This window comes from Macaca thibetana, chromosome 7 (assembly GCF_024542745.1).
Source record: "Macaca thibetana thibetana isolate TM-01 chromosome 7, ASM2454274v1, whole genome shotgun sequence".
Lineage (NCBI taxonomy): Eukaryota > Metazoa > Chordata > Mammalia > Primates > Cercopithecidae > Macaca > Macaca thibetana.
In genome coordinates this window covers 6,584,522-6,610,768 of record NC_065584.1, presented here as the reverse complement: position 1 = coordinate 6,610,768, position 26,247 = coordinate 6,584,522, and the positions used below count along the sequence as shown (strand labels likewise).

Sequence of the window (26,247 nt, the reverse complement as noted above, 5' to 3'; positions counted from 1 at the left end):
TCAATAAAAAAGATACAAGGTGTTTCATTCATTTTCAGAGATGATTCAAATTCTGTTTTATTTTTGCACTGTGATTCAGTTAAGTACCTATCCACTGATAATTAATTCCTTGAGGGAGGAGCACATAGGAAGATGGACAATATTGTCAGTGTTCTAGTTGTGCAGCAAGATTATGATTCCTTGGTAATTTATTACGTCATCTTTGGCACTTGAAAAAGGGCCAACTGTGGACCAGTGAGTAGCATGGAACTGACATGAAACAAGGATGTTGATTAATTTATATGTGCAAAAAGTGCATATATGTGTGTGTATATGTATATGTATGCAAATACACACACACATATATGTTGCAAAAAGTGACCTCATCTATTAGCTTTGTGCTCAATGGACATATATACAATTATTAGTAGTCACAGATGTTGTTTTTGAGCTTTTTGATTCATGAGAATTGATTATACTATTATTAATGAACAATGAATAAAGAAATAAACGATGCATAAAGTATGTCAAGTATAGCCAGTCATTAGTATTCTGAGCTGTAGGAATCAAAGATTTTGATTCTCAGAGAAAAAAGAAACTAGTTATTTCTTCTGTGGGAAAGGGGCTTACAGCAAAAGTTAGGAATAGCCAAAGATCTGATTCACAGTTTTTCATGCTATGAATGGTATGAGAAGTGAACCAGTGCAAGAATAAAGATGCAGAAATTAATGATGGGCTAATTATGCAAGTCTGTAATGAAACAAGGATTATTACTAATTGTTGTTATTTTCTGAAGCACTGAGTTTCATAACATAAATAGATTAAGTCCCCCTTACAATTTTCCATAAAAGACATATCTAATTTCATGAGAGTCCCTGTTGTAATTTTGGACTGATGTTGGGTTGTTGGTTTTATTTAGAAAACAAACAAATCATTTATATTAAAAGTAATTTTTCCAATAATTGCCTAATTGAAAGAAGGCCAGGTGTGGACTAATATTGAGAATATGATCGTAGGTATTATTAATCCAATTCTGTTCACTGAACATTATTTAAAAAAATAATAATGATCTAGCCATTTGTATTTTTGGGCAAGTGAGCATACAAACAGATATTAGTGTTCTTGTCCAGTTTCTTGGATTTTATTCATTTTGATGTATTGTAAAAAGCGAATGAACAAATGAGTTTGTGTTTCAATTATTTAAAAGAATATAGAGGATTGGCCAATGTGTCATGAAACAAAGATAACAATTAACCCATTTTTACAGATTAAAGAAAAAAGACATCTACATGGATCCCACTTTGGACACAGTGCATGTCAACAGTTGCATGAAATTGTATTCCACTTCTGGATAACTGTTTGGTTTTATTCTTTTTTTTAAAAAAAGATGAATAAATCATCAAATTATTTTTGGGGTAATTAAATAAAAGAAAGAACACAAGTGAGTCAGTAAATGCTTAAATTAAGGTAAATCTTGGATCACTGCTTCATGGCACACTCTCAGCAATGCTCAAATACGGTCCCTTAAAAGAGATTAATGAGGTTTGGGTGTTTATGTGGTTAGGAGTATACAAATGGATAGTTGTAATGGTTACATTTATTACTCTTGTGTTGGATGGATTTAAGGGTTCATTATATTAAAAATTAAACAATAAATCCAAAAGGTATGGTTATTCTTGACTCAATAATGAGAATGTGTTAGGAACCAAGGCTTATGATTAATCTAAAAGAATTTCTAAAAGAAGTTAAGTCTTTGCTGTTTCATTTTTTTCTAAAATGTGTATTTTCCTTCACACAATGAACATGCCACACCTAATTATTCAATAACAATAAAGATATGGGTGTTTCACCTCTGTGGTTAAGGAGCTCAGAGACTGTTGCAGATAATAGTCACAACTCATGTCCTGGGTTTAGGTGGCTTGTTCATCACTAAATTATGTTAGAAGAATAAACGGCTAAATATATACATATATGAAAAGCATACCATGCAAAAACCAATAATGGAAGTGAACCAAAGTTTATGATTAGTCTTAATTCAGCCCAACTTAGGTCCATTACAAATGATGGAGGGCTTTTATTTTTCAGAGGTTTTTAATATTGTATTTTATTTTGTGCCGTGGTTGATTTACACACATTTCTTTAATGTTAAAGATCAAGGCTATTCACTCCTCTAGGGTGAAGCTAGAGGAGTGAATAGAGGAGTGAATATCCTCTAGATAGGAAGAGGAAGATAGTGTCAGTGTCCTCATTGTGAGTTAAGATGGTGGTTCCACAGTTGTTCATTCTATTGTATTATTATCTTTTGCTGTGTAATGAATTACTGAACAATTTAATGGATTAAAACAACAATAATGTTTGTTATTTCTCACGGTTTCTATGTGGCAGGAATCCAGGAGAGGCTTACTGGGGGCAGTTTTGGCTTAGGGTCTCTTGTGAAGTTGCAGGCAAGATGTCAGATGAAGTTGCAGTCATCTGAAAGCTTGACTGTATTAGAGAGTCTGCTTCAATTACATGGCTGGAAAGTTGGTGCTGATTATGGGAAGCCACAGTTTCATCACAAATGGACTCTTCCTCAGGACTGCTTGAGTATCCTCACAACATGGCAGTTGATGTCCCCTAGAGCAATCAATCTAAGACAGAGAAATGTGGAACTCTCAAAGTATTTTATAATCTGGCTCCAGAAGTCATACACCATCATTTCCACAGTATTCTATTGGTAACATAGGCAGTCATGATTTAATATGGAAAGAAGCTACACAAGGCTATGCGTACCAGGAGACATGGGCTTTGGGAGCCATTTTGGAGGCTGGCTACCTCACGTACTATCTTTAAAATATGGACAAATTAAATACAAGAAAGTCTGGATGAAATATTAATGTGAGTTTGGTATGAAGCAAGGAAGTGTAGTTCATTATTTGTATAATGCTTAGATCCATTCTAAAAAAATGCAGTGTCACTTCTATGTAAAATAAGTTTATAGATGTCAGTAATATTCAAGGATCTCGTTCTTAGATTTTTTTGATTTGTGTCTATCGGCTTTGTTGTTAGTGGCTCAATGAGTGAAACAATAAAGTATGAATGAATGAATAAAAAAGGAATGCTAGGCCTAGACCAATGATGAGTATTCTGGGGTGTCTGAATCGATGATTTTGATTAAACCCTGTAACTCTGAGGTCCATTACAAGAGGAGACCTAGTTAACACCTATATGGTAAATGATATTATAGTAGAAGTTAGAATTATTTGGGATTTTGTTCTTAGGCGGTTGAGGTTCATAGGTGTGGATTGTATTACTAGAAAAGATTTAGTAAATGAAAAATGAAACAAATATGTAAATAAAGGAAGACAAGTAGAGCCATATGTGGCCTAATTATGAGAATGTATAATGTATTTATTATTATTAACACACTTCTGAAGCACTCAGTTTCAACATAAATTGATTAAATCTGATACTTATTTGGGTAAGGAGTATATATAGAGAGATAAGTACCTAGAAATCAATGTTGTTTGTCCTGCATTATTTAGGTGGTGCTGTTTCTTAATGAACACAAGAAAATATGATCTAGTCTGGGAGTAATGAGCAAATGGACAGGTGTTAATGCCATTCATATTTCTGATGCAGTCTGTATGTTCACAGATATTGATGATATGAGTGAATGTATACACAGGAGTGAATGTATTCAGTTATTTGAGGAACGTAAAGCAGTGTTTCTTGACTTTGGCTGTATGGACATTTTGGGTAATTCTCTATGGTGCAGGATTGTCTTGTATATTGTAGGATGTGTAGTAACTTCATTGGCTTCTACTCAGTAGATGCCAATATTGACCCTCCTCCCGGTGTGACAATCAAACATTTCTTCAGACTTTGGCAAATTTCATCTGTGGGGGGCAACATTGGCCCCAGTTGAGAACCACTGAGGTACAACATGGACTGAAGAGGAGCATGTGTTAAAAAAGTGTGAATTATTTATCCTGTAGTATCTTACTGATGTTTGGGTAAAAAAAAAAGCAAAACAAAAAGACCTAAAACTAGGCTCTTCCCATACGGGGTCAGGTTCATGTGTATAGTTGCATTTAATTGTATTACAATTCTGGGTTGTTGATGGGCTGATCATACTGTGTTTTCTCTGAAAAAACAAATGATTGTTCATGAATGCTTACTAAATGAATAAGCGAAACAAAAAATGAATAAAGAGATACATAAAGTAGAGTCTAGCATGGACTATTTTGGCGAAATTTTACCATAAAAAAGTGTTTAAATTTACCTAATTCTGTATTGTATAAATGAGATCCATTATTGGGAATAAAGTTCTAGACTTTTACCATCTGGGTAGAAAACACATAGATGGATACTTGTAATAGCTTTTATTCTTGTGTTGGGTGCCAGATAAATCAGTAAATAATATTGCAGGCCATTCTTTGGCCACTGATTACAATGTGGTGTGAATGAGAGTTTATAATTAATCTTGTACAGTCCTACAAATGCCCCTTGAAAGATTTAAATGCATGTAGGCTGTTCTTTCTTAAATCTGCTCTTACTTTACACAATAGATGCACCATACCTGATTTAATTATTTTTCAGTGGTGAAAATTATGGCTCTTACTTCTGTGGGTAAAAAGTGTAGGAATGGATTTAAGTAAATTTTTATCTTCTTGATTTGTGGGGAGTTGTTCATACTTTTTATTATTTTAGAGAAATAAATGGGCACATTTTTAAATAAAGTAAAAAAGCTCTGTGCCGAGATGGCGCCACTGCACTCCAGCCTGGGCAACAGAGTGAGATTCCGTCTCAAAAAAAAAAAAAAGCTCTGTGCGTTGCCCAGTGATAGAAATGATTGTAAACAAAAACAAAATTCTATTTCCATTCGACACAACTGAGAACATTAAAGAAAATAAGGAAGTTTTTAAATGACTTTTAGAGTTGAGGATTATTCCATTTTATTTTTGCACCCCAGCTAAATTACATTTCCTCAAGTGACCTAATCTGTTGAACATACACACACACACACACACACACACACACACACACACACACACATATATATATATTTTTTTTTTGAGACAGAGTCTCTCTCTGTCACCATGCTGGGGATCACTGCAATCTCCGCCTCCCAGGTTCAAGCGATTCTCCTGTCTCAGCCTCCCAAGTAACTAGGACTACAAACACGCGCCAACATGCCCAGCCAATTTTTGTATTTTTAGTGGAGACAGGGTTTCACCATGTTGGCCAGGATGGTCTCAATCTCTTGACCTCATGATATGCCTGCCTTGGCCTCCCAAAGTACTGAGATTGCAGGCATGAGCCACCTCACCCGGCCAATCTGTTGAATGTTTAAGGGCAGCACATAGACAATGGTTTATATTGTCAGTGTTCCTATTGTGGGGTAAGATGGTGTGCTTGTGGTCATTTATTGTGCCATATTTAAAATACAGACAAATTAGGCCGGGCACTGTGGCTCACACCTGTAATCTCAGCATTTTGGGAGACTGAGGTGTGCGGATCACCTGAGGTCAGATCGCCCAGGCTGGAGTGCAGTGGTGCAATCTCGGCTCCCTGCAACCTCTGCCTCCTGGACTCAAGCCGTTCTGCCTCAGCCTTCTGAGTAGCTGGGATTACAGGCACATGCTGCCACGCCCGGCTAATTTTTTGTATTTTAGTAGAGACAGGGTTTCACCATCTTGAACTCCTGAGCTCAGACAATCTGTCCGACTGGGCCTCCCAAAGTGTTGGGATTACAGGGGTGAGCCACCATCCCAGGCCAGAGACTTTATATTTTTTAGAGTAATTTTGGGTTCACGGCAAAATTAAGCAGAAGGTACATGTACAAGCCTCCTAAGTAGCTGGGATTACAGGCATGTGCCACCATGCCCACTCGTTTTTGTATTTTTAGTAGAGACGGGGCTTTGTCATGTTGACCAGGCTGGTCTCAAACTCCTGGCCTCAAGTGATCCGCCCATCTTGGTCTCCCCGAGTATCGAGATTCTAGGCATAAGCCACCATGCCTGGCCTTATTTTTTAATCATGAATGAGTGTTGAATTTTGTCAAATGCTTCTCTATATTTATTGATATGATCTTGTGATATTTTTCCCTTTGTCTGTTGATGTAATGGATTAATTAACTGATTTTGAAATGTTGAGCCAAGCTTGCATATCCGTGACAAATTCTACTTGGTTGTGGTGTTAATATTTTTTGAGAATTTTGACAGGTATGTTCATGAGAGGTATTGGCCTGTAGTTTTTCTTTTCTTTGAATATTTTTTAATGGTTTTGGTATTTGGGTAATGCTGGCCTTTGGGAACGAGTTAGGAAGTAGTTTATCTTCTGAAAGAGAGTACAGAATTGGTATAATTTCTTCTTAAGTGTTTGGAAGAATTAATCTGTAAATCCATCCATATCTGGTGTTTTCTGTTTTGGAGAGTTAACTGTTGATTAAATTTGTTTTAATAGATATAGGCCTATTCAAATAGTTTTTCTTGTGTGAGTTTTGGCAGATTGTATCTTTCAAGGAATTGGTGCATTTCTTTAATGTCATCAAATTTGTGGGCATAGAGTTGCTTATATTATTCCCTTATTATCCACTTAATGTCCATGGGGTCTGTAGTGATGTCCTTTCTTTCTAATATTAGCAATTTGTGACTTTTCTTTTTTTTTCTTAGTTAGCTTTCTAGAGGCTTTTTGATTTTGTTGAACTTTCCAAAGAACCCATTTTTTTTGGTTATTGATGATTCTTCTCTACTGATTTTCTCTTTTTAGTCTCAATGATTTCTGCTCTAGTTTTTGTTATTTCCTCCTTCTGCTTACTTCAGATTTAATTTGCTCTTTTTTCTAAGGTGGAGACTTAGATTAATAATTTTAGATCTTCTTTTCTTTTTAAAATTTAATATTAATATTATTTTAAATGTTAAAATATAATTGTATACAACTGTGGGGTACAATGGGATGTTTTGATATAGGTGTACAATGTGAAATGATTGAATCAAGCTAGTTAACGTATCCATCATTTTTATTGTTTACTTATCATTTTTATTGTGAGACATTTGAAATTTACTATCTTATTTTGAAATACCCAGCACAGTTTCATTGACTGCAGTCATCCTGCTTTGCAGTAGATGTCAACCTTATTCCTCCTGTCTATCTGAGACTTTGTACTCTGTGATCAACAACTCCCCATTCCCTCCCTTACTCTCACCCCATCCTCCATTAACCATCATCCTAATCACTACTTCTATGAGTTCAGCTCAGAGAATATGTGGCATTTGTCTTTGTGTGCCTGGCTTATTTCACTCAGCGTAATATCCTCCATGTTCATCCACACTGTCACAAATGACAGAATTTTCTTCTTTTAAAAGGATGAATAGTATTCCATTGTGTGTATATTCCACAATTAGTTCATTCATCCCTTGGTGGACCTTAAGTTGGTTCCATATCTTGCCTATCACGAATAATGGTGCAATAAACATAAGAATGCAGATATCCCCTTGACATACTGATTTTGGTTTCTTTGGGTAGGGTTTCTGGATCATATGGTAGTTCTATTTTTTATTTTTATTTTTGAGGAACCTCCATAACTTTTTCCACAATGGCTATACTAAACTACATTCCTACCAACAATATAGAAGAGTTCCCTTTTCTCTGCATCCTTGCCATCATTTGTTACCTTTCATTTTTTTGATGAAAGCCATTCTAAAAGATAAGAGATGGTATCTCATTGTGATTTTAATTTGTGTTTCCCTAGTGATTAGAGTGACTGATAATTTTTTTATGTATCTGTTGGCCATTACTATGTCTTCTTTGGGAAAATATCTGTCCAAATCCTGTGTCTATTTTTAAATTGGGTTTTCTTGCTATTGAATTGTTTGTGTTCCTTATATATTTTGCATATTAACGCCTATGAGATGTATGGTTTGCACATTTTTTTTCCTGACTTGGAAGTTGTCTCTTCATTCTGTTAATTGTTTCCTTTGCTGGAAACAATTTTAATTTGGTTTTTAATTTGATGACATTCTACTTGTCTATTTTTACTTTTGTTGTCTGTGTTTTTGGGGTCATATTAAAAAAATCATTGTCTAGACCAATGTTGTGGAGCTTTTCCTCTAGTAGTTTTATAGTTTCAGATTTTGTGTTGAAGTTTTTAATCCATTTTGAGTTGATTTTTGTATATTGGGTGAGATAAGGATCTAATTTCATTCTGCATGTTGATAACCAGTTTTCCCAACACCATTTATTGAAGATACTGTCTTTTTCCCATTGTGTGCTCTTGGCACCTTTATCTAAAATCAATTGATTGTAAATGTGTGAGTTTATTTATGAACTTTTAATTCTGCTCCATTGGCTGATGTATCTGTTTTTATGTCAGTATTATGCTGTTTTGATTATAATCACTTTATAATATATTTTGAAGTGAGGGATTGTAATGCCTCCAGCTTTGTTCTTTTTGCTCAAGAGTTTTTGTATGTGGCTATTCAGTGTCTTTTGTGGTTCTATATGGATTTAAGGATTTTCCCCCTATTTCTATGAAAAATGACATTCAAATTTTAATAGGAATTGAATTGAACCTGTAGATGGGTTTAGGTAGCATAGACATTTTAACAATCTTAGTTCTTTCAACCCATGAACACAGGGTATCTTTCCATTTATTTGTGTTTTCTTCAATTTCTTTCACTAGTGTTTTATAGTTTTCAATATACAGGTCTTTCACTATCTTGGTTAAATTTAGACAATATTTTTGGTGCTATTGTAAATGGGCTTATTTTCTTCATTTCCTTTTAAGTTAATTACCTATTAGCATATAGAGTCATTACTGAATTTTTTTTTGTTGATTTTCTATCCTGCAGTTTTACAGAAGTCAGTTCTAACTGTTTTTTGTGAGGTAGTTTGGATTTTCTGTATATAAAATCATGTCACCAGCAAATAGAGACAATCTCACTTCTTTTTTTCCTATAAAGATGCCTTTTATTTCTTCTTGTTCTTCTAGGATAAGTCTACTTTTCTTCCACGTAGCAACCACAGGATAGATGACATTCATTTTCTAAGAAACAAAATCTTGGCAGTTAGATCCGTGGGGTAAAGAATATAGATACTAATGTAAGTTACCACCTCAAGTTCATGTCATTGGTTTGGATGCTTTGTTCAGGAGTGTTCAGTGGTATTTCAAAGGAATCAATATCTATAACAGAAATTAAAATCACCAGGAATGGACCAGTGATGGAAATGTGTTCTGAAAATATGTTTAATATAATTTGGCACAACTGAAGTGACAAAAATATAGTAGTTAGACCATTTATATTCACAATTATTGAACATTGTATCTTATTTTCTACCACAGATGATTTAATCTTTTCCATATTGGTATGGTCCTGGCTGATAACTCTTTGTGTGGCAGCCTGAGAGAATATGGAAGACATTGTCAGTGTTGGAAGATGGTGGTTTTATCACTTTTCATTGCACTGTCTTTAAAACGTGGGCAAATTGACTAAGACTATGGAAGAAATAATGGTGAATGTGGATTTGGTATGAAGCATGGATGTCAATTAATCACACACGTTTTCTGAGGTCCATTGTAAAAGGAGACCTAGTCTTTAGGGAGAGAGCCACTAATGGGAATATCTTATTCCTAGAATTTTGTGTTTATATTATTATTCATGAACCAATGAATAATAAATGAATGATATAAAGGAAGAAAAACGTGCTTGGACCAATGATGAGTACCATGGGGTATCTGAAACAGGATTTTTGATTAAACCCATATGCAACTCTGAGGTCCATTACAAAGAGACACGTAATTATTCCTTTTTTGGGAAGTGAGGTTATGGTACCTTGTCCTTGGACTTTGTGGTTCTTGGGGATGGATTGCATTTTTGTTATAAAATCAGCCCATGAATTAAAAATTTATCAGTGAGTAAAACAAAAAGCATAAGTCATGTGCTTATTATCAGTGAATGTAATGAAACATGGATTATTATTAAAACTTATCTGAGACTCCCAATAAATTAATAGCCAAGGCTTCTACCATTCTGGTAGGGAGCATATGGTCATTTGTATGCAAGAGTCAGGGTTTTTGTTCTGTGTTGGTGGGGCGTTGCTGACTGTTTTATTAAGAAAATGAAACATCTTTAATCATATAAATAGTTGGTTAAATAACCACTTAATTGAGACCAAACAGAGACCAATGATGAGTGCATTAATCTAATTTTTAATGGATTTTTATTAAACAAATAAAAAAAGAAACATAATCTGTTCTTCCTGAGGGCAATGACTCTAGACAGATGTAAATATTCCTCAGTGTTCTTGTCCAGTGCTGTGAGAGCACAGATACTGATGTCTTTTGTATATGAGAAGGAAGGTGCACTTTTATGTCTCTGTTTGTATTTTAGAGTCAGCAAACCGTGGACCAATTAGGAACAAATGTTATGATATGAGAATATGATTCATGTTCTTTTTTCATGACAGACATTCTAAGAAAAACTCTAGGCTCTTTCATTGTTTTTGGAATACATATATGGGCCTTTCCAAGTTGTAGTAATATAGTTTCTTAGAAAAATGTTTTTTAAAAGAGGCTTTTAAAAAGAGCCTTTTAAAATGTTTTTGAAACAAGGCTTTATTTTTCTCTATAGAATGAAAACCATGTAGCTGGTTTTATTATTCTCTAATCATGAAGACCATTATTGTTATTTGGTGGACTAAGGAACAACAGAATGACTGATGTAAGTAAACATCAAATTGATGTTTTGGGCTTGGAGGGTATTCATTCATGGGAACACACTACATTATTTTGATAAAATAAATGGCTAAATAACACATGAAATTAAGGAATGCCAGCCATGGACTTATGATTGTAATGTGTCATCAACAAAAATTTATGATTCATTCAACCCAACCCAACTGAAGACCATTGTTAAATAAATGAAGAGCATTTCATATATTGCCAGAGTAATTTCAATTCCCATTTAATGTTTCTGCTATAGTTGCTTAACATATTCCTTCACTGACAAACATTTAAGTTGTTGACTTTTTGAGGTAGAGGTACCTTGGAAGATATTATGTATTAATTTGCTCAATTGTGGGCTCACATGGTAGGTGCGTGGTTTGCAACCACATTAATGAGTAGACAAATCAAGTGGAAGAGAAGCTGGTAGACACCAATCACAAGTATGAGATTTAAATGCAGCAGAGTCGCTGATGAATATGTGTAAACTTGAGGTTCATCACGAAATATGATCTAGTCTATTTGTTCTGCGTGAATGGGAGTAATAAACAGATCTTGGTTCTGTTAAAGCCTTTTGTTCTCAGTTTTGTGTCATTAAGGAATATTGATCATATAATTATTATTCCTGAAACTATGAATGACTGAGTCAGTTCAAGAAGGTATAAATGAATGAAGAAATAGAATGCCTAGCCTGGATCAATGATGAGTATTGGTGGAGGTGTCTGAATCAACACTTTTGATTAAGCCCTCTGTGTAACTCTGAGATCTGTTATTGATTGAGAACCAGCCAATATTCTCTGTAGAAATTTCCTAATAGAAGTTAGGAAAATTCAGTAAAACTTGTTCCTGAGGTTTTGTAGTTCAAAGGTATGGAATGTATTATTTTAAGCGAATTCAATGCATAAATAGAGAAATGTGTACATGAGAGATTAACAGGCCTACTTAAGGAACTATTCTTTGAGTACAATGATAAAGTATTATAAATATTAACATGGCAATAAAGCAAGTATATTTATTAATCTGAGGTAAAATCCTATTATATGGAACATACTGTATCTGCAGTTGAGACAATTTTTTGATTTTTATAGTTTGCTTTTTTTTTTTTAAATTAAGAAAAGGGAAAGTGTTTGCATCAGCCAGAAATCCATTAAGTGATATCTACTTAACAGATTTTTATATAGACAAATATTCATAATCATTATAGATCTTATTCTTGGGCTAGGTGATGAACTCAATAGTGTCTATTATACTATTTAAAACTAAAAGTTCAATACTGGCCTGAAAAACATTGCATTTTTGAGCCAAGGTTTATTGTTATCTAGTTCTGCTTGTCTAACATCCATTGAAAAAACCCTATATCTATTCTAAATCTGCCTTTTTCTCTCCAGAGTGGACATAGGCCAGCTGATTTAATAATTTAAGAAGAATTGTTATCCTGAGTAAGGAGCATAGAGACAAATATAAGTAAGTGTCTTATTTCATGTTCTTTCTTTGAATGGTTTGTTCTTGGGTGTTAGCTAAAGGATTTCAAAGGAATCAATGTCTACATACATGAAAGAAATAAAACACCCCAAATAGACCAATGATGGGAATGTGTAATGAACCATTACTTATGTTTAATCTAAATTGTTACAACTGAGGTGATTATAAAAGAAGACAAAAGTTAACTTATTCTCAGAGCAGCTCAGCATTATTCTTTATTTTATGCCATTCCCTTATGGGTAGAGATCCTGGCTGACATCTGTTTTGGGGCAGCCCATAAGAATATGGAATATAGTGATTTCATTGTTTTTTATCGGACCATCTTCGACATATATACAAATTAAATAGAAGTGGGCTATATCAGATTGAATGCTGAATGTGAATTGAGAGCATGCAGGGGCGTTGAGCAATTCACATGTGCATCTTTAAGTGTCATTGCCTAAGAAATGTAGTCTGTAGCTCTATGGGCCAAGAGCCTGTAGCTCTATGGGCCAAGAGCCTAAAATTTAATGATCTTGTTTTGGGGATTTTTGATTGCATCATTATTTGTGAGTCAACAGGTTAATCAATACATGAAAAAAATGCACATTATGGACCAGTGATGAATGTCATGGGGTTTCTGAAACAACAATTTTGATTAAACCCATCTGCAACTCTGAGGTCCATTACAAAGAGACACCTCTTTATTCTTCACGGGAAATGAGTCTATAGGACCTTGTTCATGGGCCTTTTGTGGTTTGAGGGTATGAATTACATTATTATAATAAACTTAGTCCATGAGTATAGAATTTTATCAATGAGAGTAAGAAAAGTATGCGTGCACTTGTCTCTTAAGGCATGTAATGCAACATGGATTATTATTGAAACAATTTTGAGATTCTTAGTCCCAATAAATTAGTAGTTAAGACTCTTATCATTTTGGTAAGGAGCATATGGTCTTCTGTGCACAAGACTGAATGTTTTTGTTCTGTGTTGAGGCAGGTTGCTGATTGATCATTTTATTAAGGAAAAAGAAATACATTTACATAAATAAATAGTTGACTGAGTAACTGTAATTGAGAGAGGGAGAGCATGGAACGATGATATCTGTATACAACCACACTCATGATTTATTCAATCTTTTATGGAATTTTACTTAAGCAAACAAAACAGGTTTGGTACTAGATTCACAGTGTTTATTATATTGTCTAAAACAAAAAATTTCATAGTGGAGATATTTCATCTTGACAAAAACAATTTATGTAAGTTAATAAATAGAAAGCAGTGCTCACCCTTCTCAAGAGTTCAGAATAGGGTACAAAACAAGGTTTATGATTGTTTACTACACAACTATGATTCATTTTAAAGAGCTAAACATATAGTATTTGGTTCTTTTTAAAATTTGTGTTTTATACTGCAGAATGAACGCACTCTACCTGATTTAATTATAATCTTCTAGTGAAGATCTTGCCTTTATCTCTGTGAATCAGCAGAGAAGAGATCAATGTAAGTAAAAATCAAACTTTATGTTCTTGCTTGGGAAACTTGATCATGTTTATTCATTGAATTATTTCAAAGGAATAAATGGCTACATACATAAATGAGTCAAAGGTGGTTATGCATGGACCAATGGTAGAAATGTGTTATGAATTAAGAATTGTGATTAATCCATTTCAGCACAACCAAATTCATTAGGACAAAAAGTTGAAAGGTATTTCTGTCATTTTCAGAATGCCTTAATATGCTGTTTTTGTACCATAGTGGATTTAAACACTTCCCCATTGTGATTGTTATTGACTGTTAACTAATTGAGGGAAGAACATAAGAAAATGGAACATCTTGCCTATAACTGTGGTATAACTTGGTAGTTATACCATGATATAACCATAGTACCGTCTTAAAAATATGAATGTTAAATGAAAAAAGCCCAACCATGGACTAATGGCTAATATGGAATTGACGTGGTGCAATTTGTGGAAATGAATTAATTCACCTTTGCAACACTCAGGCTCATTACAGAGAGAGCCAGTCCTCTAGTTCTGTGGAATATGAATCTTACAGACATAGTTACGTCTTCAAGGATCTTTTAACCCTGTAATTCATGGATAGCGATTTTACTATTAGTGAACCAATGCATAAATCAAGAACAGTATATTTGAATGAAAGCACAGAATCCCAAGTCTGGATCAATGATGAGTATGCGTGGGGCATCTGAATCAAATATTCTGATTATACCCTGTCTGTATCTCTGAGGTCCGTTCTATCTATGGGAAATGTGCTTCGAGAGAAAGTTAGACATATTCAAGGAATGTGTTCTTGGTACTTTTTGGTTAATGGGTATGGATTGTATTATAAGTAAATCAATGAATGAATAAAGAAAAATACAAATAAAGACAAGGAAGGCTACATCTCATTCAGTCATGAAAGGAGCTAATGATGTTTTGAGTTTAAATAAAATAAATCTGCTCCTCCTTCGAAAGCATATAGATAGATATGCATTCAATGTTCCGAGTTAGTGGCAAGTTTCTGGTTGCATGTCTTGTTTGATTTAGAAAAGGATAAAACATATACTTAAATGATGTATTTAGTTGAATAATAGTTAATATAATAAATATTAGCCAATAAAATTAATATTTATATTCAATAATGACAATTACAAATCATGCTAAATATATTAGCTTAAATTTTTATAATGAACAATAATTTAATATAATTAATAATAGACATTAAAATACTAATGATTAGGTTGTGAAGTGTGGAGAAGGTCTAAGGATGAACATTGAAAATTTGACTGTAATAACTAAAAATCCTCTTATGTTTGCTCATTATTATTTAAAAAGAAAAATGCAAATGCATTTTCATGACTTTTATGAGTAATAAGTGAATAAATAGATGCTAGTGTCATAAAGGGCTTTTGTCCAGTGTCCTTTGAATTCATGAATAGTGGCATTATTATTATGAGTAAAAGAATCATTTTATATTTCCATCCCTTATTTAAAAGAGGGTAGATCACGGACTAGTGAGAAGCATATGTAATGTGTGAAGGGGTGTGATTAATCTTGTCTATCCTCTTGAAGTCCACTTAAACAAAAAAGGTCCAGGACCCTCCTTCCTTTGGAAGGGTTGTAAAGACCCACTCTCTAGACATATTTTGCTGTTAACATTTAAATGGAAATTAATTAAAAAATAAAAATTCAGTTCCTCAATCGCACTAGTCACACCCCAAGCCACAGGTCACAAGTGACCACCATTTCAGAATCGCCAATAGAGAACATTTGTGTCACTGAGGAACGTTCCAACAGCACATACAGGGCTAATAGGAACAGTTGCAGGTAATAGTATTTAATTTTAGGTAGCAGGTGACTTCACCATTTTGAGTTTTCTTTAGAAAAGAGAGTAGATAATTAAATTATGTTTTGAGTTATTAAATAGATGAGTAAATAAACGAATCAGTAAATGGCTTGAATTAAAATAACTGTGGCCCACTGGTCAGATTATGTTATAAAACAACAATTTAAATTCATCTTATAGTACAAAAGTTTTCCTCATTAAAAATGTGTCTTCCCTTCATGCTAGGAATACCTAGGCAGATATTGAAAATTGCTCTTCTTGTGCTGGGTGGTAGATTTGAAAATGTTCATGATATTATTTCATGCTAAGAAGTCAGTACATGAAAAAGAACTGTTGGGTTGATGATTAAAATTTGACACAAACCAATGTTTGTAATCCATCTAGTAATGGAGAACTAACTTCTACTTAAAAATGGATTTAAAAATGTATACTTTTTATTCTTATAAAAATCTGCCTTTTCCTCCAGAAAGACTAGATGAGATTGGATTTGGTCATTTCTCCAAGGTGAAGGGCATGACGATTTCTTCTGTGGTAAGAAGCAATGTTAGTAATGGAGTTTCTGTTGGTGGGTTATGTGGTTGGTTCATGTGTGATTATCGAAGAAAGGAACAAAAGGCCATATACACAAAAATAAAAACATCAAGTAACAACCAATAATAAGAATGTGTTGTAGGCCAAGGAGTAGGACTGACCCATTTCAGCACAATAGAGACTTATTTTTTAAAAAGGTAGAAGGAATTTAATTTTCAGAAATGTTTCATATTTCATAGTATTTCTACACCATACTTGATTTAAGCATTTCCATACTGGAAGAGATTCAGGCTGTTAACTGTTCAGGAGAAGCTCTTGTAAGGTGAAACATGCTGTTTGTTCTAGTGGGGGATACCATTGTGGATTTTCATTGTTCATTATACCACCTTTAAAATTACGCAAATTAAATGAACATAGCCCAGTCATTGGCCATTGATATTGATAGTACTGATATGAATCAAGATTTATTGATTATTCCACGTGTGGCACTGAGATCTACTCTGACAGCTTTGTGGGAATTGAGCCTAGAGATATGTTGTAGTGATATCCAGGGTCTTGTTCTTAGAATTTGTGATTCATGGGAAAATGAAGGTATATGTGAATGAAGAAAAAGAGTGCCAAGCCTGGACCAATGATGAGATTGGAGGGTGTCTGAATCAAAAATTTTGATTAAAGCCATCTGTAACTCTGAGGTCCATTTAAAAAAGAGGCCCCCATTTTTCCCTCTAGGGAAATGAGCTTATAACACAAGTTCAGAATATTCAGGTATCTTGATCATGGGTGTTCACGGTTTTTTGGTATAGATTCCATTTTATAAGTAAATCAATGCATAACTTTTGCATAAATGAGTAAATATAAGGAGAGCTTGGCATTGACCAATTATGAGAGTATGTAATGACGAATGGATTATTATTATATGCTTCTATAGCACTGAATTCCAGTGATATATATTGATAGAGGCTGTTGCCTTGTTTTGGAAGGAGTATGTGAACAGATGTATGCAAGACACAAAATAATTGTTTGATGTTTATGGTTGTTTACTGATTGGTTTTATTTAGAGAAGGGAAAATTGCTGGGCACGGTGACTCACACCTGTAATCCCAGCACTTTGGGAGGCAGAGGAGGGAGGATCACGAGGTCAGGAGATCGAGACCATTCTGGCTAACGTGGTGAAGCCCCATCTCTACTAAAAATACAAAAAAATTAGCCAGGTGTGGTGGCGGGCACCTGTAGTCCCAGGTACTTGGGAGGCTGAGGCAGGAGAATGGCGTGAACCTGGAAGGCGGAGCTTGCAGTGAGCTGAGATTGCGCCACTGCACTCCAGCCTGGGCGACAGAGCGAGACTCCGTCTCAAAATAAATAAGTAAGTAAATAATAGGTGGAACAGTTATTTAATTGGAAATAAATGAGCATATTTCAACTTAAGAATATTCCTTATGAAAAGTTACTATAAATCCAACTCTGTACTAAGTTTTATTAAAAACTTAAAAAAGCATCTAGTTTCTAAATCTCTGTGGATAGCATAATGGACATATGGAGACCTAATATTATTCAAGCTTCTTCTATAATGTAAGTAAATTCCCATATATTGAATTGTTATATGTGAATAGAATATGTCCTTGTCACAGTTAATTTTTTAAAAGAGGTCCTTGTCACAGTTAATTTTTTAAAACTTTTAAAAGTTGTGTTATTGAGAAATGAAAATGAAAGTTAATCTTTGTCTATACTACTGATGCTCTCTTCCTGGTTAGGTGGGGGAATATAGACATTGAACATGAAAAGCATTTGTGTTCCGGGTTCTCCGTGAATTGGCTGCAGTGTGTGTGTGTGTGTATTTGTGAATGTATAATAAAATATTCCATGCGTCGTAACAAATGAACAAATCGAAACAATAAATGATTGAATTAATATGTAAGTAGGGTAAAGCATTTACCATTGGTGAAAATATGCCATGAATCATGAATTTAAATTCATTCATTTCTACACACGTTGAGTCCATTAAATAAAAAAGATGATCTAAGCGGTTGCCTTTGTGGGTAGGTGTCTATAGACAGATGTGGGCAGTAGTCCTAGTTTTTGTTTTGGGTGATGAATTTAACAGTGTTTATTGTTTTATTTAAAGTTGATAGTTAAATCAAGAAATAAAAATAAGTGTAGTTCTTGGGTCAGTGATAAAAATGGGATTTGAGTCAACTTTATGATTAATTTAATATCACACAACTAATGTCTTTTAAGTCAATCTAAATCTGTACTGTTCATTCTTTTGAAAATTTGTATTCGACTCCACAGAATGAAGACCATGGCTGATTTAATCCGTCTCTGCTGATGAAGATCTTGGCTGTTACCTTTACGGGTAAGGAAGCTAAAGACTTAAGTAAATAACAGTCAAAAAGCTTTTCAATTAGGGTAAATTTTTCATTAAAGTTCACTGAATTACTTAAAGTCAAGGCATATGTAGATCAATGATATGAATGTGTTACAAAACTTAGATTATGGTTAGTCCAATTAAGCACAATTTTGGTTAAAAATAAGATGAAAGACATTTTATTCATTTTTTACTTCTGATTAATCATCTTGTTTATACTGCATTTAATTTAAGATTTATTCAGTAACAAAATCTACGGCTGCACTGTTCAATGTCGTTTCCTCTATCCACTTGCGGCTATTTATATTTAAAATAATTAAAGGTACATGCACTTTTAAATGTAATTTCTCAGTTGCATTAGCCACATTTCCAGTGCTCAGTAGCTGTATGTGGCTATTGGTGACTGTATTGGAGAATGCAGTTACAGTGCATTTACATTATATGCAAAGTCCTGTTAGACAGCTCCTTAATGAGGGAGGAATGCATGGAAAGGTGGAAGATAAGTGGAATGAGATGGCTAGGAAGCAAGGATGTTCGTTGATCTATACTTGCTTCACTGTGGGCCACTGCGAAAGGAGATCTAGTCTATTGAGAAAAGGGCTAGTCTATGCAAAAAGAGTCTGTAAACAGATCTTGGTTATATTCAAGGATATTGTTCTTAGATGCTAAAAGAACAATGGGTATTGACTTTGTTACTGCTACTGAATCAGTGAATGGATCAATAAGCAGAGGTATAAATGAAGGAAAAGATTGCTTATCCTGGATCAATGATGAGTACCCTGGGGTGTCTGAATCTTGGATTTTGATTAAACCCTGTGACTCTGAGGTCCATTGCAAAAAGAGTGCTTTTCAGTCTATGGAAAATGAGCTTATTCCAGAAGCTAACAATAATCAGGATTTAGTTATTGTACTTCTGAGTATGGACTGTATTAGTTTTAGTAAACAAGTACATGGATAAATCAAGAAAAGTGCTGTATAAATAAAAACAAAATGGTTATTCCTGTTCCAAATATGAGACTATATAAAATAATGAGAATCGTTGCTAATACATTTCTGAAGCACTAAGTCCCAGTAAAATCAACTAATCAAAACTGACCCTTTGGATAAGGAGCATTTAGATAAATGGATGTTAGAGTCCATGTTGTTCTGGTTTAGGGTATTCATTTTTTGTTTTTTAAAAGAAGAGGGCAAAGTATTTACTTAAATTATTGCTTACATCACTACCTAATTGAGAGAGGGTTTACACATGGATCTATCTTGAGAATATGTCAAATGATCAGTTATAATGAATTCTAATAATCTTCGCTATTTAAATTCGGTTCCTCAGTTTAATTTATGAAAACAAGGAAACTGATCTGAATTTTCTGTCTAATGAGCATTTGGACAGGCATTGATATTGTCCAGTTTCTGTGAAGTCACAGATATAATGATTTTATTATAAATGCAAAAAGGAACAAATTAATGTCCCAACCAGTTATTTAAAATAAGGCCAAATCATGGACCAGTGAGGGTCAGGTATTACGGAACAAAAAGAGTAATTAATCCAGTTCCGTACAATGGCTCTCCAGTATTGTCGTTATTTCCATAAACAAAATTGAGGTAGGCTCTTGCGTTTTAGTAATGGTGAATGTATTTATATATTTGGATAGTATTTCCCTTTCAGTCTTGTTGGTGCAATTTCCTTAAGACACGGAATAGACAAATGACTCCATGTGTAACTATTTAACTTCATATGTATGTATGCATGCATGCACAGTTGTTCAGAATATATTTGAATTCAGGATTCAAATTAATTTAATTCTTTCTAGCAAGATTCATGTACCAAGGAGATTTAACTCTTTCCTGATTGGGTAGAAGGCAGATAAACAGACAGACATGTTTAAAAGTCACAGTTATTCTTTTGCCTGGTGTTACTTATAGTAGTTAAATTTCATACCTAAGTCAATTAATCAATGAATCAATGGGTATGTTATTCATCTTTTAAACATATGACAAGTACCAGGGTTTATTTCTAATCAATAATTGTCGACCTGAACTGAATTTAAAAAAATCTAAATCTAGGCTGATCCATTTTTCTCTCTCTCTCATCTACCTACTTTTATATTCACCTTGTACTCCACAGAATGGATGCGCAATGATTCAATTATTCTCCAGCGAGGAAGATCATGGTTGTTGTCTGTTTGAGTAATGAGTGTAGAAACCTATGTAAGTAACAAAGTGATTGCTTTTGCTTTAGTGGTTGTTAAGAGAGTTAACTCTTACTGGAAAGGAATAAATGACTACATACACAAATAAAATGAATAAAGTTTATATGTGAATTATTCAGCACATCTGTGGTCAGTTAAGGAGAAAAAAGCAAGACTGTCATATTCATTTTAATAGTTTATTTTTGAGTTAATTAATGTAAAAATTAATTCAATTTTATTTGAGTCACAGTTGATTTTAACTTCCCTCTGTAAAGACAGCTTAGTCACATTCCAAGATGGAGGATATTGTCAGTGTGGGGTAAAATGGTAGGTTCATAGTTCTTTATCGTCACATCCTTAAAATAGGGACAAGGTCAATGAAAGATGATCAAGCCTTGACCAATTAAGAGTATGGGATTAATAGGAAGCAGATATGGTCATTAATCTGCTAATCTGAAAAACTGAATCTATCACACAAAGGGATCTATCTTCCTTCCTCTGTGAGAAATGACCTATGAAGAGATGTCATGGTTGTCTGATTTCTTGTTACTGGGTTTTTGGGATTCATAGGAATTGATTACGCTGTTAGTAAACCAATGAAACATGAGATAATGTGTAAATGCATGATGATGAAGAATACTAAATATGGACCAATGGTGAGTTTTTGTTGGGTTGAACCAAGGATTAAGATTAGTTCAAATATGCAGTAGTAATGTCCATTTCCAAGAGGGACAGTCTATTCATCTTGTGGAAAATGAGCCCACAGACAATGTGGCAGTACTCGTGGTGTTTAAGTTTTAAGGTTTTGATGGATATTGATTATATTATTATAAGTGTATGATGATTGAATTAATGCCCTAATGTAGAATGAAAGAAGAAAAGAATCTAGTATGGGCATATAGAATGAAACAATAATTTTTGGTTTCTTTTTTACATTTTAATTTTATTTTAAGTTCTGGGGTACATGTGCAGGATGTGCAGGTTTGTTACCTAGGTAAATGTGTGCCACGGTGGTTTGCTGCACCTATCAACCCATCACCTAGGTATTAAGCCCAGCGTGAATTAGCTATTTCAAAAAATATTTCTGAAACACTGAATTTCACTAGGGCTTGACGAAGCATGTTATCCCTTTGGATGAGGAGAATATAGGCAATTTTTGTAATAGTCAATTTTCTTGCTCAGGTTATAGAGTGAATTCATAGTTTTTCATTTTATTTAAAAGAAAAAAGCTGTTAAATAAATAAGTAAAAGATTAACCCAGTAACTTAACTACAGGGCCAAACATTGACTGTTAAGAAGCCTGGGTTCCTTTTTATTTAACTGTTGTTCAGATATAGAAAGAATTTCAAGGCTCTGTCCACTTAGGGTATTTTACATGTAGACAGAGGCAAACATTATATTTTAGTTCTTAGTTGTTGGTTTTCTTAACCTGCTAACTTTCTTTAGAAATGTGAATGATGATTAATTAATCCATAAGGAAGTACAGACACAAATACATAGATACAGATGTATACAAACTGATGTATACCTAAACAAGGGATACTGTAGACCATTGATGAAACTGTGCCATGAAACAATCATTTAGATTAATTTCATTTAAATGCAGTTCATTTAAAAGTAAACCTAAATTATTGTTATCTATTTCAGAGAGGCATAGAGACAACTATTCATTATATAGTTCTTTTTCTTGTATTTAGGAATGAGGTTTATTGTACTTATTAGTTTATTAAAACTTAATTTTGAGCTAGTAATAGGCCAATCATAAGCTAGTGATAAAACTCTGTTACCTATCAAGAGTTTCAATTAATCCAGTAACACACGACATCCATAAACAGAAAGAAAAATCACAGTGATTTCATTCTTTCTAACATCTGGTTTGTATTTCACAGAATGGAGGCATGATGGCTGATCCAATCATTTTCCACTGATGAAGGTTTTGATGGCTACCCATGTGAGTAGGGAGGATATAGGCTGCTGTTAGTAATTGTCTTAAGTTCTTAAGTCTAATATCAAGGATTTTGTTAGTAAATTTTGATTTTATTATTATAAAGGGATCAATGACAGAACCAATAAACATGCATATAAACAAGTAAAAAAGGAGACCGAAGCATTGCTCAACTATGAATGAATGTGATTAGGCAAGAAAAACTACTAATATAAATGGAAAACACTGAAGTCTCAAGAAATATATGTACCAAACATGATATTTCTTTGTCTAAGGGTCTTAAGACACTGCATATAAGAAATAGTCAATATTATTGTTCTGGATGAGTTCAAGTTCAAGTTTAATTTTATTAAAAGAAAAATATACAAATATGATCACAGATTAATAAATACCTAAACTATTGTGAAAATGAAAGGGTAATACAAAAGTGAATGAGGACAAGTTATCGATGTTTATCATCTGGTCTGCTTTCTACTCCTCAGAATGAACAGCCCCATCTGATTTAAGCACTGTGCTATGACCATGAACTGTATGGTTACCTCTATGTGTCACAGGAAGACTCTTGTGAGTAGTAGTCAAAATTCTTGCTTTGTTTTAAGGGTATTCTCTGTATTCTTAAGAAGTCTAGAATATAATCAAATAAGGTCAAGCATTTTTATTATTCACTACTTAAGTATAAATTTATTTTTAAGATTTCCCTCTTCATAGCTATTTATTTTATTATTACAGCACTGTTAATGAATTGATTAATTAATCAAAAAACAAATGTAGATAGACATGAAGAAAGATGGAGTCAATCTTGGACCAATGATGATGACTGGTGGCGTATGAGTCATGGACGATGAATACAGGTCTGGAAGTCTGAGGTCCAATATAATAAAAAATCTAGTCTTCACCTTCTGATCCTAAGGATAGACATTAGGAATATTTGAGGATGTTGTTCTTGTTCTTCTTGTTCATGCATTTTCCCTCTATTTTTATAATTGGATCAATGAATCAAGAAGCAAATATATTTTAACTGCATAAAGACAAAAAGAGTGAGGCATTGTCCAATTACGGAAATATATGGTGAAACAAGAAATACTATCCATTTATATTAAAAACACTGATGTCTTCTTTCTATTAAGAATGAGTGAGTCAAAGGTATTACTGCTTGCTGGAGGATGGCATATACGAATGAGGAGAAAGTGGTCCTTCCTGGACCAATAGTAACAACTGCCAGCGTATGCATCTTGCGTGATGAATAATAGATGTCTGAAACTCTGAGGTGCAAACCAAAAGGAATCTAGTCCATTCCATCCCCTCTGTTTAGATGCTCCTATAGACAGATATCAGGAGAACACTATGGCCTATCCTTGTCTTTATGTTTATTAATTCTAAAAAATATTTTAATTAAAGTAGCAATGGTAGAGTCAATAAACATGTATAAATAAAGATGAGACATAAATTACTGTTTGATGTTAAAATGTATAAGAACAAATAGTACTAATATAAATTGAAATCGATAATAAGTAGATCAGCATATTACATCTTTCACTAAAGATCCTATAGTCAGTGATAAGTAATAGTTATTGCTCTGAATCAGTTGCAAGTTTAACATTTGTTGTATTAAGAGAAAAATTAATAAATACATAAATAACTGTGTAAATGAACAGTGGAAAATATGGACCAATAGAGAGGATGTCTCAATATTTTCATCTTCTTTGCCTTGCACTCTTCAGAATGGATGCACTGAGCTGACTTAAGCATTCTTCTGTGATCAAGATTAAATGTCCTTCTTAGGAAAGAGGCCAATGTGAGTAACAGTCAAAGTTCTTACTTTGCTCTGTGCCATTTGTTTCAGGGTGTTAGTGTTAAACTAAATTTAAAAAGTGTTAAACATACTTAAATAGCTAAATGACCCAGTTATAGATATGATACAAAATATTATTTTGATTAACTGTTAATGTACATAGAGGTCAATTAATGAAAGACATATAGTCTGTGTGGGAAATGATTCCATAGACTAATATTAGGGATTTTCAAGGATCTTGTCTTGGGCTTTGTAAATCACATGTTTATTTAGTTATTATTAATGAATTAATGATTTATTCAAACAAATGTAGAAACGAATGAAGAAAAGGGACCCAAACATGGACCAATGATGACTACTGATGGCGTTTGAGTCATGGACGATGAATACTGTGTGTCTGAAACTCTGAGGTCCAACAGAAAACGTAATTGGATAGATATCAGAAATGTGGAAAGATCATATTCTTACTTTGGATTAATAGATTTAGATTTATCATTGATAGATAAATGATAGAACAATTAAACAAGAATTAGTAAATAGAGAGTGAATCATTGTTCAATTATGAATACACATGATGATGTAAGAAATATTATCATTAAAAATTTTAAACACTGATGCCCTTTAAGGAAATGGATCATGAATGTCACCTCTTTGGCTAAGGTTCATCTAGACTCTAATAAGAAGAGTCAGTTTCATTTTCTGATTCAGTCTCATTTGATATTTTTCCTTTTGTTATGAGAGAAAACATTTCCATTCTGAAAAAATAATCAATATCAAAATAACTGAATAACGGAAATGTGGAAAGGATCAATGGAGATGTTTTGAATTTTTTTTTAATTACCTGCTCTTTGTATTCTGCAGAATGGATGCACTTGAGCTGACCTAAGCATTCATGGTCATGAGATTCATGGTTGCTACTGTTGGTTAGGAGCATAGAGATCAGTGTGAGTAATAGTTAAATTTCATGTCTTTCTCTAGGAGACTTTTTAAAGGGTATTCATAATATCATGAAAGTGTAAAAAATCATCCAAAAGGCCAACCTCAGCCAATAATAAATATGAAGTTAGTTGAAACAGTATATTTACTAGCTCATTTATGACACAATGAGGATAATTCATGTAAGATATATCAAACTGACAGATTGTATAGAAAGTTCTAGAATATTCTATGCTCTTACTCTTTGGATATTATATTTACATGGGTTATAAAATTAATATTAGTGATTTAATGCATAAATACATGTAGATGAGAATTAAGCTAAAGAGTTCTAAGCCTGAGCCAATGATGAAAACTGGTGACATAGAAGTCAAGGATGCTGAATAATGTGTGTCTAGAACTCTGAGGTTCAATAGAGGAGGAAATATAGTCTATTGCTTTTGAAGTGATCCTGTAGTTAGGTTTTGGAAATACAAAAGGACCATCTTCTTGATTGTTTTTATGAATTTTGATTCTTCTTTAAAATAAATTCATTGATGTAATAATCAATGTTCACATATAAAAAAGTAAAGACGGGGAATGTGAAGCATGTCCACTCAATGTAAATGATGAGACAACAGAAATCATTAAAACCTATTGAAAATCTGAATACCATTAAAAAAACAAACAATTCAAGTGTTGTTTTTTGACTAAGGATGACAAAGGCAGTATAGTCAAGTTTCTTATTTTGCATCAGAACAAGTGTGTTATTGTTCATTTTTTAAAAAGAAAATTGATAAGTATTACCACAATTAATAGATACCTGAATGACTAAGAGAAGGGTCGAATGAATGAATCCATGAAAAATATTTCAATCCCGTCATCTTCTCTGCTTTGCACTTCCCAGAATGGACACATCTGGGCTGGCAGAACATCTGGCCTTGATCTGGAGCCCCATGTCTGTCGCTCTGTAGAGGTGCACATGAGCCAATGTGAGTTAATAGTAAAATTATTTTT

The 26,247-nt window shown here is 33.6% G+C and overlaps 1 long non-coding RNA gene, 9 other non-coding genes and 2 pseudogenes across 11 annotated transcripts in view; all 12 read left to right on the top strand.

The window, feature by feature from the left end:
* Positions 1–26,247, top strand: part of LOC126958451 (uncharacterized) — a 169,838-nt gene that overhangs the window by 35,428 nt on the left and 108,163 nt on the right. The window contains exons 5-9 of one of the 2 annotated variants that reach the window (XR_007727188.1): positions 8,954–12,148; positions 13,566–13,651; positions 15,963–16,027; positions 18,317–25,259; positions 26,138–26,222. This is a non-coding gene — a long non-coding RNA (uncharacterized LOC126958451). Of the gene's footprint in view, positions 1–8,953; positions 12,149–13,565; positions 13,652–15,962; positions 16,028–17,720; positions 25,260–26,137; positions 26,223–26,247 lie in introns of those variants that run through there. The other variant, XR_007727189.1, reaches the window with a different exon arrangement.
* Positions 3,087–3,158, top strand: LOC126960397 (small nucleolar RNA SNORD113/SNORD114 family). Its single transcript, XR_007727950.1, has one exon. It is a non-coding gene; the product is annotated as a small nucleolar RNA SNORD113/SNORD114 family (small nucleolar RNA).
* On the top strand, positions 9,670–9,744 carry LOC126960393 (small nucleolar RNA SNORD113/SNORD114 family). Its single transcript, XR_007727948.1, has one exon. It is a non-coding gene; the product is annotated as a small nucleolar RNA SNORD113/SNORD114 family (small nucleolar RNA).
* LOC126960395 (uncharacterized) lies at positions 11,377–11,454 on the top strand (annotated as a pseudogene).
* LOC126960396 (small nucleolar RNA SNORD113/SNORD114 family) lies at positions 12,758–12,832 on the top strand. Its single transcript, XR_007727949.1, has one exon. It is a non-coding gene; the product is annotated as a small nucleolar RNA SNORD113/SNORD114 family (small nucleolar RNA).
* Positions 14,328–14,404, top strand: LOC126960387 (uncharacterized; annotated as a pseudogene).
* Positions 16,652–16,725, top strand: LOC126960386 (small nucleolar RNA SNORD113/SNORD114 family). Its single transcript, XR_007727944.1, has one exon. It is a non-coding gene; the product is annotated as a small nucleolar RNA SNORD113/SNORD114 family (small nucleolar RNA).
* Positions 19,153–19,224, top strand: LOC126960391 (small nucleolar RNA SNORD113/SNORD114 family). Its single transcript, XR_007727947.1, has one exon. It is a non-coding gene; the product is annotated as a small nucleolar RNA SNORD113/SNORD114 family (small nucleolar RNA).
* Positions 23,324–23,395, top strand: LOC126960363 (small nucleolar RNA SNORD113/SNORD114 family). The gene has a single exon (XR_007727923.1). It is a non-coding gene; the product is annotated as a small nucleolar RNA SNORD113/SNORD114 family (small nucleolar RNA).
* On the top strand, positions 23,722–23,796 carry LOC126960401 (small nucleolar RNA SNORD113/SNORD114 family). Its single transcript, XR_007727952.1, has one exon. It is a non-coding gene; the product is annotated as a small nucleolar RNA SNORD113/SNORD114 family (small nucleolar RNA).
* LOC126960361 (small nucleolar RNA SNORD113/SNORD114 family) lies at positions 24,657–24,731 on the top strand. Its single transcript, XR_007727922.1, has one exon. It is a non-coding gene; the product is annotated as a small nucleolar RNA SNORD113/SNORD114 family (small nucleolar RNA).
* LOC126960384 (small nucleolar RNA SNORD113/SNORD114 family) lies at positions 25,590–25,664 on the top strand. Its single transcript, XR_007727942.1, has one exon. It is a non-coding gene; the product is annotated as a small nucleolar RNA SNORD113/SNORD114 family (small nucleolar RNA).